A 16,738-nucleotide genomic window follows, 5' to 3' on the forward strand; every position below is an offset into this window, starting at 1 on the left:
TAACCTGTTTGTCTTTATTTATTACAATGAGTGAATCCTAATTCTAAATCTGAAGTTCAATGTCAGCCTAAAAACTCTACAGGGACCAGGTTGCAATGGACCTACCTGTGACCATTCAGAAGGTATCCACTGAGTCGGGCAGTCCACACTAGCACAGAGCTGACGACTGTCTGGCTTCTGAGTGCGGCAGAATTTCTCAGCCAGGTACCTGAAACTCCCATCGGCCATTCTCTGTCTGCAGGAGATCCGTCGAATCTGTACCCCACGGCCGCAGCTCTGGGAACACTTCCCCATTCAAAAACAAAATGTGTTAGGAACTTTGCAACAGAATAGACAATTTCCTGAGATTTTGAAGAATGCATTTTAACCCAGCATTGCCTGGCTAAGCATCATCACGCTATAAAAAAGGCCATTCTGGGTGAGAATGAGCCAAAGGATCATGTTGTGCCAATGACTGATAAGGTACTTTCCTCTGGTAAATCACAGGCAGAAAAAGCGAGTGGAGAAAATTGTATTAGAATATATTAGATTAGAATATAGAATGTGCAAAATGACAGAAAATGGGGGTGGCTGGTTGAAGGGACCTCAAAACTTGTCTTTCATAAATCTGAGCCCACTAAGCTCAATTGTATTACTTTCTCAAATTTCCTTAATAATAATATTAACCATTGCTTTTATACTATCATACAGCTTAATGCAGTTTCCCAATCTATGTAGCCACTTCATGCCTCATACATTTGGATTTTACTTTGATTAGATTAAAGACCCTGGTTTCAGATTGAATTTACATAAAGTATCAGTTGAATCATGAGGCACACCCTTCCCTAAATGCTCCTAAACAACTGAATTATTGAAGCCCCTGTCCCACTTTCACGACTTATTCACGACCTCTGCCGAGTTTGCCCTTGACTCATACTCGCAGCTTGGTCGCCACGAGGTCATAGGAGGTCTTCCTCATGCTCGTGTGTGGTCTCCATGTACTCGTGGCATCAAGTAGGTCGCGGCATTTTTTCTAGCCGGATAAAAAATGTCCGCGAGTAAAAAAAAGGTTGGCATAAAAAAAAATCGATACTTTTTACTCGTAGGTAGGTCATAGGTAGGACGTAGTAGGTTGTGATGCTAGTTGTAGGTAGTCGTAGGTAGTCGGAGGTGGTCGGAGGTAATAGCTCCGGGGTGAAAAAATTCTGCTATCGCTTATGACCTGATGACCCCAAAAGTCAACCGTTCATTTCCCTCCACAGATGCTGCCTGACCCACTGATTTCCTCCAGTAGTTTGTTTTTAACTCAAGATGTCCATCTTGTGTCTTCATCTCTTATCCATTCCAGGTGTTCTGCCTCAACACCATTGGAATTTTGAGCAAAGCACAAAGTACTTGGAGGAACTCAGCAAGGGCGGCACGGTGGCACAGCAGTAGAGTTGCTGCCTTACAGAGCCAGAGACCCGGGTTTGATCCCGACTAATGGGCCCGTCCCACTTTCACGACCTAATTCACGACCTTTTTTACTCGTGGACATTTTTCATCAGGCTAGAAAAACGCCCCGACCTACTTGATGCCATGAGTACCTACGACTAGCATCACGACCTACCTACGACCTCCTACGACTTTGTGATGACCATGCTTCGAGTAATGCAAGGGCAAACTCGGCAGAGGTCATGAATTAGGTCGTGAAGGTGGGACAGGCCCTTAAGGGTGCTATCTGTATGGAGTTTGTACGTTCTTTCCGTGGCCGCATGGGTTTTCTCCGGGTGCTCCGGTTTCCACCCACACACTCCAAAGATATACAGGTTTGTAGGTTAATTTGTAAAAATTGTAAATTGTCCCTAATCTGTAGAATAGTGCTAGTGTGCAGAGATCACTGGTCGGCATGGACTCGGTGGGCTGAAGGGCCTGTTTCAAAGCTATATCTTTAAACTAAAACTAAACTATTACTGCTCATTTAGTTTGCCCAATCAATATGTAGATTGAGGTCCGGCAGAAATATTGCATTATCCTTGTAACATGAACTTCTAATTTATGCATTTATTCTTTGCCTGATGTTGCCGGTGCCAGATTAAATCTGGTGCAGGATCTGATGCCTCAGTGATTTCAATGGAAGAACTTGAGCAAAGGTCTTGTAGCGAAAGGGGGGTGGCGGTAAATCGTTTTGCTTTAATTTACTATTTTTAATTATTGTGTCCGACAGGACAATGGTTTTAATTTTTATTTTTAATCATTCAATTTTCAACAGCTGCATAAACACTATCAATATCAATGAGAACTATCACAGCTGAAAATCTCTGCAACCCAGTTGCTGCGGTTGGACCTCCTCATTACACTGCCCCTTCACCACTGTTTCAATCCCAAGGTAGAGTGTCTACAGGTTTGGCCTACACACACCTGGAAAAGGTAAGTATGAGCAGGGTGGAAATCAGTTAAGTCGGGGACATCGGTTTGCGGGAACTGCTCCAGTACATCGAGCGAAATGGCCGACTGGACTTTGAATAATGGCACCAAAAATGGCAGAGCCTGCTTGTGTAATAAATGCAAATAAACTTTGCTGTGCAGTTGCACATGTGAAAAATAAAGTACGATTGACTATTGACTATTAAGATGCTAAATCAATGAAGATTAATTCACTTTTCAAGTTGGTTTTCTACATAAAATGATCTTCTTCCCAAAGCAGCCCAGGCAAAATACTGCTGATCAGTTTAAAAATAAAATGGAGGTGCTGTCGTCTGTCTGGCTCCTCCATCTCTCTTATTTGGCATTAGTCAGACCGTGCTGGTCCAGAATGGATGGCAGTGATCCAACCCCTACTCCCCTCAAACATACCTCCATGTCCCTTGTACATCCACTGGGCAAACCAGCAGAGTCCTCTGACATGTGTGAAGGCTTCAAACAATGATTGTGCATTATAGCTGCCTGTATAGACCATGAGGAACTGTTTCAGATTTCACCCTCTCAGGAATGCCAGGCATGGTAGATCGATCTCCAAGTGTTCACTGCTGGCTGAAGGCAGATGCTATTTAAGTACTCTTTGTCCTCATTCAGTCATGAATCTAAAGCCCACGAGTAATTGATTGTGATCCGGCCCTCACTCCCTGATTGGTCACATGCCACTCATCTTTTCTGGTTCTAAAACATTTCAAGGCATGCCATGGAAATGACTGCACTTTACCTGCACCGATCCATCCCATCTACTTATAATGCATATAGGAGTGATGTGCTTCTGTAACACACATGTATCTCCTGCTGTGTGACCTTTAGTCCCAATGCAGTACCAAAGGAAATTTGAAAAAAAAGCACTTCAGGAAGGATGGGGAAGAGATTTACAGGAACGGTCTCAAGGATAAGGCCCTTTTAGTCATGCAGAGAGATGGGAGTGCTTTCATCCAAGAGCATTGGCCATAAGGACAATCCGTCTGCTGAGCTAGTTCAAATTATATGGGATTTTGATGATGAGACATTGTGTCTTCTGGCAAATGGGTCTGTAACTAGGGGTCACCAATTCAGTGTAGTTGGCATGAAAGAACATGCCAAGGGGAAGTTTCTGCATGCAGGCAATTGTTAAGACCTGAAACATACCTGAGAGGGCAGGACAATCAGCTTTAAAAAGCTTGCTGTGAATCAGTGGCAGAGAAGTGGGCAAAAGCAGGGATGTTGCTCTCGAGCTCATTCAAAGATTGGCGCAAGCAGAAGGGACAGAATGTTGCCTTTATTGGTGTAAGATCATCATTCAGACAGACGAGAGTGAATACCTGTTGCCACTCCTCCGCACTCCAGTCCGGGGGGCAGTTGATGTGATTGCAAGCTTGCACGTTGTCCGGCTTTGACTGTGGGCAGTTCTTGTGCTCGATGGTCGCGGTCTCGTTAGTTTCATGAGATAAGAGGTGCGTACAGAAGACGTCTCTCGTCTGCAGCCCGACCCCACAGCTGGATGAACAGGCGCTCCACCTTCCAAGTTCCCACCTGCAAAATTACAAAGGGAGAGATCATGCTCTGATTCTATGTAGCCGACAGTTTGGTGCTTTTGAAGTTAGTTTAGTTTAGTTTAGTATAGAGCTACAGTGTGGAAATAGACCCTTCGAATCTGTACCGACCAGTGATCCCCCCACATTAACACACACTAGGGACAATTTACACTTATACCACGCCAATTTACCTACAAATTCTATCTGTATCTATCCTATAAGATTAACAAAGGTCCAATATTCTAGCTACCTGCGATTTCTTCAATCCAAAAAGACCCAACACAGAGCACTTACTGACCAATACAGATCCATCCCTACCCCATTCCCACATCAAAACACAGCACTTCCTATCAGACTCATAGTTTGACATGCGATGCTCCCTTTCCAATGTGGAGTAAACCCAATCCGTCAAGGAAGATTTCACATGCAGTGTATGATCTTAAGTCTGCTATGAACCACAAATGAAAGAAAGCTTGAATGCCTGACAGCGAGAGTCTGTTTGTCCTGACACCTGGTGGGGTTCATTCACTCAGCGTGCTTCATTTTTTATTGTTTCTGCAATAAATAGGCAACTAATAAAATGTTCATAGTCCAAAACAAATGATCTTAATGAGTAAGCAAGAGTTCACACTGAACAACCACTTTTTTCTAATACATTAAAGGGGCTGTCCCACTTGGGCGACCTAATTGGCGAGTTTAGAAGAGTTTGAAAAAATGACATGTTGAAGACCTCCTTCGAATATGTAGAAGACCTCCTTCGACCTCCTTCGACCTCCTTCGACTATGTTGAAGACCAGCTTCGACTGGCTACGACTAGCTATGACTAACTTCGGGAAAATTGGGCACCGAATAGTGGAGAGTGAAGACAACCTCCTTCGATCTCTTTCGACCTCCCTTCGACCATGATGAAGACTATCTACGACTACCTTCAACTACCCTCGATTACCTACGACTAACATGACGACCTACTACTACTAAGCCCATGAGTAAAAGTATCGATTTTTTCCATGGCGACCTTTTTTTATTCGCGGGCATTTTTTAACATATTGAAAAAAACGCCGCGACCTAGCTGAGGCCTCGAGTACGTGGAGACCACTCTCGAGCATGAAGGAGAGTTACGAAGACCTCCTACGACCCCGTGTCGACCATGCTGCGAGTATGAGTCAAGGGCAAACTCGCCAGAACTCGCGGATTAGGTCGCCCAAGTGGGACAGCCCCTTTAGGTTAATCGCACACTTTTTAGTTTTTACTTCTCTCAGATTTCCAATCTTCGTTAACGTGATCTCTGACTACATCAGTTATTCATCATTGATTTTGTGAGTTTGTTTCTTTCCTTTTTCCCATCTTTTAGTTCCTCTGGGAGTGGAAGACATGCCCAGCTTGATCCGGGCATGATGTACTTGCTCTGCACTTTGCAACAATTCTTTTGCCTATGATCTCATTCTCTAACTGCTCCCATTCCCTCAGTGACCAGATAACCTTCTTTATTGTTTGGCCTCATACTCACCCTAGTTTTACGCATCACAGACATTGCCCCTCCTTCAACTTCCTGGCAGCTTCTTTTATCTCCTTCCCAGTTCTGTCTTTGCCCTGAAGGTTAAAGCCCCTGTCCCACTGCACGAGGTAATTCAAGAGTTCTCCCGAGTTTCCCCTGATTCGAACTCGGAGAATTACGGTAATGGCCATTTGTGGGTACTTGGGGCTCTCGTGGAAATTTTTCACAATGTTGAAAAATCTTCACGAGTTTACCGCGTTTCCCGGGTACCTGCCGTTAGCGTTACGAGTCGCTGAGAGACGTCCCAAGCTCAGACGTTCCCGGTAAGTACATTCTGTGTACTTACCAAGAGTCTGATTTTTTTTTAAACTAGGGAGAACTCTTGAATTACCTCGCACAGTGGGACAGGGGCTTAACTCACTTTCAATTGCCACAGATGGAGCCTGACCCATTGAACACTTCCAGCTCTTTTTAAGTCCATTTTTCAGCATCTGCAGTTTTTTTGTTTAATTTTCACTGCCTATTTTGTTCTTTGAGGAGATAACCTTTGAAAATTCATGAATGGGGTTTAGAAATGGATCTTTTGATGGCCTAAGTTCCTACAGCTGTGTAAACATGTCAAGACTATTTCCTGTTTAAAGATAACCTTTCACAGTCAATGTCATATTTTGCAGTTTCAAACCTTAATGAGACTATGATTTGATTTGTATTAATGATTGGCCATTAATGGGCCAGAATATGACAATTGACAGATGAAGGAATGGAATTAATCTCTATTGTGTCATTGAGTAGAGTTTCTCCTCAGCCTTGGGGTGACGGGTAATCAAAATTAGAGTTTTATGTTTCAGTATGAGGTTACAGTTAAACATAGATCAACATTTAACTCAATTTGACAGATTAGGTCAGATGAGAGAATGATAATAGAATTCAGCTTTTAAATGGTGAGGGATTGAAAGGTGTTGGTAGTCAGAGGTGTCGGCATGTCCCCTTGTACATAACTCATTGAAAGTTAACACAGAAGTACCGCAGTTAGGAAAGATTTTATTGCAAGGAGGTTTGAGCACAAGAATAGAGATGACTTACTACAATCACGCAGGGCTTGTTGAGTCCACATCTAGAATTTTATATACAGGTCTGGAATCACTATCCAAGGAAAGGTGTGCATCATAGAATTACCAGACTGGTTCCTGGGATTGTGGCTTTAAACATAATAACATAAAACAGTACAGCACAAGAACAGGCCTTTCGGCCCACAATGTCTGTGCCAACCAAGGAGCCAAGGCCATCAATATTGAAGATCTCAATCTACTTCCACCAAACTTTGAGGAAGAGAAGACAAAGACTCACAACCCGATGAGAGAAAACAAATCGTCTCATCTCTGCCTTAAATGGATGACCCACCACAATAAAATATTGAACTCTATTTCCAGATTCTCCCACGTGGAAGCATTCTCTCCATATCCATCCTGTCAAAACCACAGAAAATCTCATATGTTTCAATCTGAGGGGGAGGAGATAGACTGTGGGAAAGAGACTTCAGGAGAGAGGGGGTCTGCAGTAAAGAGGGAAATTGAGTTAGACTGATGAGGAATGTGAGACTGGGGCAGTGAGGGAGATTGGGGAGGGAGAGAAACCAAGGGAGGTAGAGGAGGGAGGGAAATCAATGGAGACTGCAGGATGGAGGGAGATTGAGGGAGACTGCAGGAAGGAGAACCGGAGGGAGATTGATGTGGACGGCAAGAGGGGGGGAGGGTAATGGAGACTGCAGGAGGGAGGAAGGATGTAGGATGGAGGGAGTGAGGAAGAGTGCAGGAAGAAGGGAGATCAAAGGAGACTACAGGAAGGAGGGAAGGAGGGTGATCAAGTTACACTGCAGGGGGTGTGAGGGACAGTGCCGGAGGGAGAGAGCAAGAGATTGGGGAGAGGGAGACTGCAGGAGGGAGTCCAGCTGAGGGGAGGGAGTGTCAGTGGGGGAGCACAGGAAGGAGGGTGGGAAAACATAAGATGAAGTGAGGCTTTGGGACGTTACGTGTGAGGCCAAGAGAGGGAGACCGGGAGGGGGACTGCCAGAATTAGGAAGGGAATTTCTATGAGGAAGAAATTTAGAGAAAAATGGGGCAAGAGAGTGACACAGTCCAGGGCGTTCATCATTTTTTCTCAGAAAGGTTATCGTGAATGTTACCTGCTCAAATACCTTAAAGGGATCTGGAAATCTGAAATAAAAGCAGAGACATGTATCGTTAAGTTTTTCGTAGTTCCTACCTGATCAAGGGGATTCCCTTTCCTCCTGCCACAACATCCAGCCTTCTTCACAATTTCAAGTATGTTTGATATCTAACTTCCAAAATCTTATGTAAGTCATTGGTCTAAAATGTTGACGCTTCACACAGATGCTGCATGATTGGCTGATTATTGCTTCATTCCTTGAGTTTGAAATTAATAGAGGCATGGTAACCATTCAGAACTTCAATTATTCTCAAACTTAAGAGCAGGATATGGCCTTCTCTGTATCCTTTCAATTCACACCTGATCTTTTACCTCAGCATCCAACTTGTAGACTCTTGTAAGAAGTTTGAAATCTCAATATTTTCTCCTCTTATTCCTCCAGACTTGAAAGAACACAGGCATTCAAGTGTTTCAAAAGGCTCTGTGTTTTGGTTTCTACTTTGGATTTTTCCCCAAATTAATAGTTTGCATTTTTATATCTTTTTGTGTAAAAAGTAATCTAGGATACTATCAGTGACAATCTGCCATGTGTTAGCTTGCTTGTAGATGGAACAACACGACTCTTTCAGTTTCAGCCAGAGAAAATGGACAAAGAGACTTCCTGAACTAATGGTCCCTGCCAATGAAGCGTGTAAATTGCCCCATTGGTATTACCGCATTGGATTTTTTTTGATGTCTGTTTCTTTCTTCTTTATCACATTTCAGCCAGAATCTTAACCAAACCATGGGTCCTTTTTGGAATAATGAGGGCTTTGTTAGGATTAATGCCGTACCTCATTCCCCAGATATTTATGAATAATATTTTTTCACAGGATTTGGAAACATTAATCTTTTAGCTGCATGCTCTGACTACATGGATTGTATTTGATGATAGATTGACAGAAAGGCTAGACAAACAGAGACAGACTTTGCCAGCATTGAACCAAAGTCTTCCCACAATGTCAATTCAAGATAAATGTCACTTTGGTTCACTCATTTTTCTGTGTTAAGAGCTAGAAATACAGAAATGCAGAGGTTTGTTCCAGTTGAAAGATGTTGAGGATCATAACATCCATTTTCCCCAAGGGAAATTAAAATTTTCCACAATTCAGCATTGATATTAAGGTCAATTATTTGTTAAATTGTGGTTGCAAAATATAAACGTTCTCTGATCTACATTTCCTTCATAGCTACCATTTAAAAAAAATAATTTGCAACCAGGGACCTCGGGAGTTTCTACAACTCAGTCTTACTACCCTTTTTATGATTCTTACAATAGTGCCTGGAATACACAGCAGCAGAAAGTCTAATTTCTATTCATGATTTTGCATTTGTAATAATACAACAATAATGCTTTATGCAACACCGTGGTGACAGCAAAGATGGAATATTGATTGGAAAGCTGACACAGGTCTGATGGGCTGAACAGTCTCCATGTGTACCTGTAAAAGTCAGTGAAAGCTGAACAACCACTGCAGAGTTGTTAGTGAACTTTCCAAAGGTAAAAACTGCAGAAACCGGAAATGTGATATGAAAACAGAACATGGTGGAAAACTGGGTTTGTGGAGACGGAAACAGAGTTAACATTTGAGGCCAGAACTTATGAGGAAAGTCAATGATTACATTTTTCTCTAATCAAATGTTACCTGGCATGCTGAATAGCTGCAGCATTTTCTGTTCTTATTTTAATCCTTCAAGGGAATCCGAAAAGGGAAATGGGGGTCAACAAGTTTTAAATTTCAATGTTCACATTACTTTTTCTTCAGCAGAAAGGCTCTTGTAGGTTGGACGGTGGAAAATGTTATCCCATTATTTAAAGAAGGAGGGACAGAGAAAACAGGGAATTACAGTCAAATTAGCCTACATTAGCTGTTAGCCAAATATAAGAAACTATTTTAAGAAAGTGATAAGAAGACATGTTTTTGAAAATATCAATGAGATTAAGCAAAGTTAATGGGAATTTAGGAAAGGGGAATTGTTTAACAGGACTATTGGTGATTTTTAAGGATGTAACCAACAAAAAAAGATACGGTGGAAACAGTGGATGTGGTGTTTTGAATTTAAAGAAGGCTTTCAGTAAAGTTCCAAAATTAATGTACGATATTAGGTATGGGATTGCAGGGATTGAAAATTGATAACAAGCAGGAAAGATAAACTAGTTTAGTTTAGAGTTACAGCATGGAACCAGGCCCTTTGGCTTACCGAGTCCGCACCGACCAGCGATCCCCGCATATTAACACTATCCTACACACACTAGGGACAAGTTACATTTATACCAAACAAATTGACCTACAAACCTGCACATCTTTGGAGTGTGGGACGAAACCAAAGATCTCTGAGAAAACCCATATGGTCTCGGGGAGAACGTACAAACTCCATACAGACAATGCCTGTAGTTGAGATTGAACCCGGGTCTCTGGCGCTGCAAGCGATGTAAGGCAGCAATTCTACTGCTGCGCAAACATGCCGTACAACTAGGCAGAGAAGGATCTTTAACTGGGTGGCATGTAGTGATCAATGAAGTATTACAGAGATCAGTGCTAGGATCCCAGTTACTCAATGTAAATATCAATGATCTCGATGAAGGAACTGTATGTAATGTTTCTAAATTTGCCAATGGCACAAAGCTGAGTGGGGCTATGAGCTGTGAGGAGGATGCATTGAAAATTCAAATTAATTTGAACAAGTTGAGCAAGTGGGCAAATGCCTGGCTGATCCAGCTTAATGTGGATACATGTGAAGTTATCCATTTCAGTACAAAAACAGAAGAAAATAGTTTTATTTAAATGGTGACAGATTAGGAAATGTTGATGTATAATCTGGCCTGCGTATCTTTGTTGACCAGTCATGGAAACCTAAAAGGTAAGACAGCCAGCTAACGAGGAAAATGGTATTTTGATCATCATTGCATATAGGTTTTGAATAAAGAAATAATCATATCTTACTACAATTACATAGGGCCATGACGACACCATGATGGTGCTGGAACATGATGACTTTGCAAGCTCTAAAGAAGGATCTACTACCATCCAATACAATTGCTCCATGCTTTTAAATCTCTTTTCTACCTGTAAATATAAAACCACATTGTGTCTTCCCCTTTGGTCTATGTATTGTACTTGAGTTAGAATTGACTGTGTCTTTGTACGGTACATCTGACATGTTTGGATAGCATGCAATAGTAGTGATATTCCAAGAATCATTAGTGTCAGGAATGGTTCCAGAGGACTGGAAATTCGCAAATGTAACGTTACTGTCTAAGAAGGGAGATTCGGTTGGAAGGGAGAAGGAATGGGTTAAGACATTTGGGATTGGGGTGAGGAGAAATGTCCTCACTCAGGAACGTTGAATCTGTAGAATTCACCACATAAGGTTGTGGAGGCCTATACAGAAAACAGAACAGTACAGCACAGCAATAGGCCATTCGGCCCACTCCATCTTTGCTGAACATAATGTCAAGACCAATGCTTATCTACTTGCAATATATCCTTATCCCTCCATGCATGGCATATCCACGTGCCTATTCAAAAATCTCTTACAATTAGTATTATTTTTCTGTCCTGCTTTCTTTATAAACTCATGACAAATCCAACCCAAGTGAGCACAAGCAAACCTTAAAAATGAATCATATTTTAACCAATAAATTTTGTCAGTTTCATACATCTATAATTGTGAGCACCACTGATGTCATCTTGAGGCAGGAATGTGTTAATGAACAATATCTCTGGTTTCAGATTGCTCTATTTGCAAAAAGCCATCAAAAAATGAATATAATTGAAAGAATCTTGCCACTATAATCAGCTGGATAATGATTTTGGATGGAGAACTAAAGAACACGGAACCAAGCACAAAACAAATCCAAAGTTTTTACCAATACTGCTCCAAACTGTCATGGTTCCAACGCAGGAACGTGTTGCACAGAATAATAATGGGATGCAGAGACAGCTCTGTTCATGTGCTGTTGAATCACAGTGGAGACGAGAATATGACTGCCAGAAGTAATGTAACAGACACATTGTAAAATTTGACTCACTGGGAATGATCACAGGCTGGACAGCTGCACAAATTCAATACAATTGAAAGAATGGTTCTAAAATTGGAGTAATTTTTCTTCAAAATAACTTTTTTCAATGTTAATTTTACCCATCAATTCAGTTGTTCTGTCTTGTAGACAATAAAGTGACGTATTTTGAATCTAATACTAAATGAGCCTGAGTGAATAACTAGTTTTAAGAGTTATAAAGGAGAATGACAGACACAAAATGCAGGAGTAACTCAGCGGGACAGGCAGCATCTCTGGAGAGAAGGAATGGGTGACATTTCGTGTCGAGACCCTTCTTCAGACTGATGTCAGTGGAGTTATAAAGGAGAATAATGCATTCCCAAGAGTCACTATGTAGTGATTTCATGGAGGGTTTCAAGAGCAACATGACTTGAGGACAAACACAATTACACTCCATGACTAAAGGCACAGATTCACCTCACTTACCCACTCTTCCACATACATATCTACACTTCTGCTGTGAGCCTGGATGAGTGCCCTGAAGTGCAACCTGAACTGAAGCCCAGATTTGTGCACTTTCTACTTTCATTAATTCTGTTTACAAAGCAGAAACCTTAGCTTATATCTCAGGTACATTCATAAGTCATAGGAGGAGAAGTAGGACATTCGGCCCATCATGTCTTACTCTACCAGTCAATCATGGCTGATCTTTCTTTCCCTCTCAATGCCATTCTCCATCCTCCCCGTAACGCTTGACACCCTTCACCAATCAAGTATCCATCAATCTCCACCATAAAAATACCCAAATCACTTGGTCTCCACAGTCGTCTGTGGCAATAAATTCCACAGATTCATCAGCCTCTGGCTAAATAAATTCCTCCTCATCTTCTTTCTAAAGATACGCCCTTTTATTCTGAAGGTACGCCCTCTGGTTCGACATTCTCCCACTAGTGGAAACATCCTCTCAACATCCACTATATCCAGGCCTTTCACTATTCAGTAAGTTTCAATGAGGTGTCCCCTCATCCTTCTAAACTCCAGCGAGTACAGGCCCAGTGCCGTCAAACGCACATCATACGTTAGGCCAATCATCCCCAGGATCATTCTCATAAACCTCCTCTGGACCCTCTCCAACACCAGCACATCCTTCCTCAGATATGGGGCCCAAAGCTGCTCACAGTACTTCAAATGCGGTCTGACCTTAACCTCATAAAGCCTCAGTAATACATCTCTTTTTTATATTCTATGTGTGGTCCAACATCATGCAACAAAGTTACAATGAATTCAAGGCTGACATTAGCTGGACAGAATAACTATCCAGAAAACAGGAACCATTTGCATTTGCGATAATTGTGAATAAAATACATACACTATAATGATGGTGGAGTTACCTGGAAGGGCAGGGACCCAGCCTGCAAACTTTAAGCAGCCGTGGAGGGCGAACCAAGATGCTGCACAAACTTTCATCTGCCCTCTCTCTCGTCTGTTTATTGAAGCAAATGACAATTGCCTCCTGAATACCTAGGTGGAAAAATAACATCAAACACCTTTTAGTAAAGACATTGCCAAAAATTCAAGGTTTTAGTGACAATTGTACACGACTGAGGTCAAGATGATGGTCAATGATCTTCCAACCAAAAGTTCCTTCACATGTCATAATCATCCTTTGAACAATATATTTTCAGCATGAGTCTCTGAATAAATCCCTTCTCTTGATGATCTTTATAGCTTTACGCAAGTTTACTTTATTTGCATCCCTTGTTAAATAATGAAACCAAGCTAAGCACAGAGGCCAACTACACAACTATTTTTTTGCCATGGACACCACCTACACATGAATAAAATGGAATTCTTCAAATGTGAATCTGTGCAAAGGGACAACTATGTAATTGTTTATGAATTTATTTTGCTATTCGGGTGCTGGATGCAATGATCATGCCATGAACTTCGGGCAGATTGAGCTAGGTTCTATTCATTAATTACTTCTTTTTCTTAAATAGGCTAATGAATTACCAAATATTTTGAAGAAAACTCACTTTTTGCAACTAAATTTCTGAATTTGCAGGTGGTCTTTGTTAACCCTGGAGTTTTGCCCTGGATTTTTCGATTCAGAAGGAGAGGGGATTGCTGTAAAATGGATTTGCTGTAAAAGGATTTGCTGTAAAATGTTGTTACTCTGTTGTTCAAGAAGGGAGCGAAGCAGAAGTGTGGAAACTATGGTAAGCCTGACCAGTGGTTGGTAAGATTTTAGAGTCCATTATAGAGGATGAGTTTTCTGAGTACTTCGAAGTCAGCATGGCTTTGGGAAAGGGAGATCTTGCCTGACGAACCTGTTGGAGTTCTTCGAGGAGTAAGTAGCAGGACAGACAAAGGAGATTCAGTGGATGTTGTTTACCTAGATTTTCAGAAAGCCTTTGAAATCGGAGGTGCAAAAGCACCTGGGAGTGCTAGTGCAGGATTCCCAAAATGCTAATTTGCAAGTCGAATTGGTAGTAACAAAGGCAAATGCAATGAATTGTAGTAACGAAGGCAAATTTATTTTGAGGGGACTAGAATATTAAAACAGGGATGTAATTCTGAGGCTTTATAAGGCACTGATCAGACCACGTTTGGAGTATTGTGAGCAGTTTGGGGCCCCATATCTGAGGAAGGATGTACTAGTGTTGGAGAGGGTCAAGAGGAAGTTTATGAGAATGATTGGGTTAATATATGATCAGCATTTGATGGCATTAGGGCTGTATTCACTCGAGTTTAGAAGGATGAGGGGACACCTCATTGAAACTTAGTGAATAGTGAAAGGCCTGGATAGAGTGGATGTGGAGAGGATGTTTCCATTAGTGGGAGAGTCTAGGACCAGAGGCCATAGCTTCAGAATAAAAGGACGGAACATTAGGAAGGAGATGAGGAGGAATTTCTTTAGTCAGAGGGTGGGGAATCTGTGGAATTCATTGCCACAGAGGCTGTGGAGGCTGTCAATGGATATTTTTAAGGTGGAGATTGATAGGTTCTTAATTAGTATGAGTGTCAGGGGTTATGGGGAGAAGACAGGAGAATTGGGTTGAGAGGGAAAGATAGAGCAACCATTATTAAATGGTGGAGTAGACTTGATGGGCCAAATGGCCTAATTCTGCTCCTATCACTTATGAACTGTAGAAAATAGGATTTTGTTTGAATAATGGGAACTAGCACCTTTCTCTTTAGGACAGGCTGTGTTTCCATTCTGGATTTACTTCATATTAGTTAGCTCCAGAAACAAAAGAGAATGAATAAAGCTGAAGATAGACACAAATACATGAGTGCCTCAGCTGATCAGGCAGCATGTGACGAAGGATCTCGACCTGAAATGTCACCTTTTCTTTTTTCTCCAGAGGTGCTGCCTGATCCGCTGAGTTACTCCAGCACTTTGAGTCTATCTTCAGTGTAAACCAGCATCTGCAGTTCCTTCCTACACATGGATAAAGCTGAGATCGTTTCCCTTGGAGAATGGAATGCTGAGGGGGTCCTGATAGAGATATTCAAAGTTATGAGGGGCATAGATAGGGAGATTTTGTGAGAAACAATTTTCCTGAACAAAGGCTTCTATGAGTAATTATTTACAGAAAGGGGTGGAACTTAGAGGGAATTTAAAGAAAATGTTCCACTCAGAGCTGGCCTGAAGTCAGAAATGCCTGCCTGAGGGGGTGGGGTGGAAGGCAGGGACTGTTCAAGAAGTATATGGACAAGCACTTCAAACACAATGGCCATAGAAGGTCCTAGGGCTAAGATAGAAATAATAATTACTACTGTTAAATAATTGATGATCGGTCCAGGCAGGATAGGCTGAAGGGCCTATTTCTCTGATGGATGTCAATAATTCCTTGACCACTTAAAGAAAAACCTAGAGTTTAAACATGAATGCGCCGAATTTAAGGAAATCTTTACAAGCATTGGCCACTCGCTTTGAGTCTGTTCCATATTACTGCTTATGGGTGGCAAATCACCGATCTCTGCACCCATTCCTGCTGTACCCTTTGTGCATAGAAACCTATTGCCTCGTCTTTAAATATATTCCGTAGCTTGGCCTCCATGGCCTTCATTATGGTGAACACCTGCTGGGAGTACATAACACAATAGGAGGAGTGTGTAATGCACAGTGGCTGTGTGCAGCACAGAGGGGATGTTTCATTGTCAGAATGTATAGAGCAGCAGGATAACAACCATCCACAGCACATATTTAAGCCCTTACTGATGATTTATGCTCATTGCTCCAAGTGACGGACTGAGCTGCAGTAAGGATAAAGACCAACGTAAAGTCAGAATAAAACTAACTATCAATGATCAATAAAGGACATATATTTAGTTATAATACTTAGATAAATACATTTCAAAGATGGTTTTATTTTGATTGAGAAATAAGTGAAATTAATGTCGGCATGCACACATTATAAAGTTAAAGAGTTGATTTGACTAACATACAAAGAACTACAAATCCTTTGTCCAATCATTCTGCTACAGTTATGCAGGGCCTTGGTGAAATCGCACCTTGCGTATATTGTGCATGACAGACTCTATACCTGTGAAAGGACTACTTACCACGAGGGAGTCATAAGTGTCATAGAGTGAAACAGTGTGGAAACAGGCCCTTCGGCCCAACTTGCCCACACCGGCCAACATGTCCCAGCTTCACTAGTCCCCATCTGCTTATGTTTGGTCCACATCCCTCCAAACCTGTCCTATCCCTGTTCCTATCCAACTGTTGAGCTAGTCCCTGCGCAACTACCTTTTTTTCTCTCTTCTTTATTATATAGCTTACAGGGTACTATGTTTCATATTCTGTTGTGCTGCTGCAAGTAAGAACTGCAAGTAAGAATTTCATTGTTCTATCTGGGACATATGCCAATAAAACACTCTTGACACTTGAACAACCTCCTCTGGCAGCTTGTTCTGTACACCCACCACCTTCTGTGTGAAAAGGTAAGCCTTCAGATTTCTATTAAATATTTTCCCCTTCGCCTTAAGCCCATGTCCTCTGGTCCTCGATTCACCTACTTTGGGCAGGAGGCTCTGTTCAGTAAAGTACAGTGAAGGTTCACCAGAGTGATT

Source organism: Amblyraja radiata, chromosome 3, assembly GCF_010909765.2.
Source record: "Amblyraja radiata isolate CabotCenter1 chromosome 3, sAmbRad1.1.pri, whole genome shotgun sequence".
NCBI lineage: Eukaryota > Metazoa > Chordata > Chondrichthyes > Rajiformes > Rajidae > Amblyraja > Amblyraja radiata.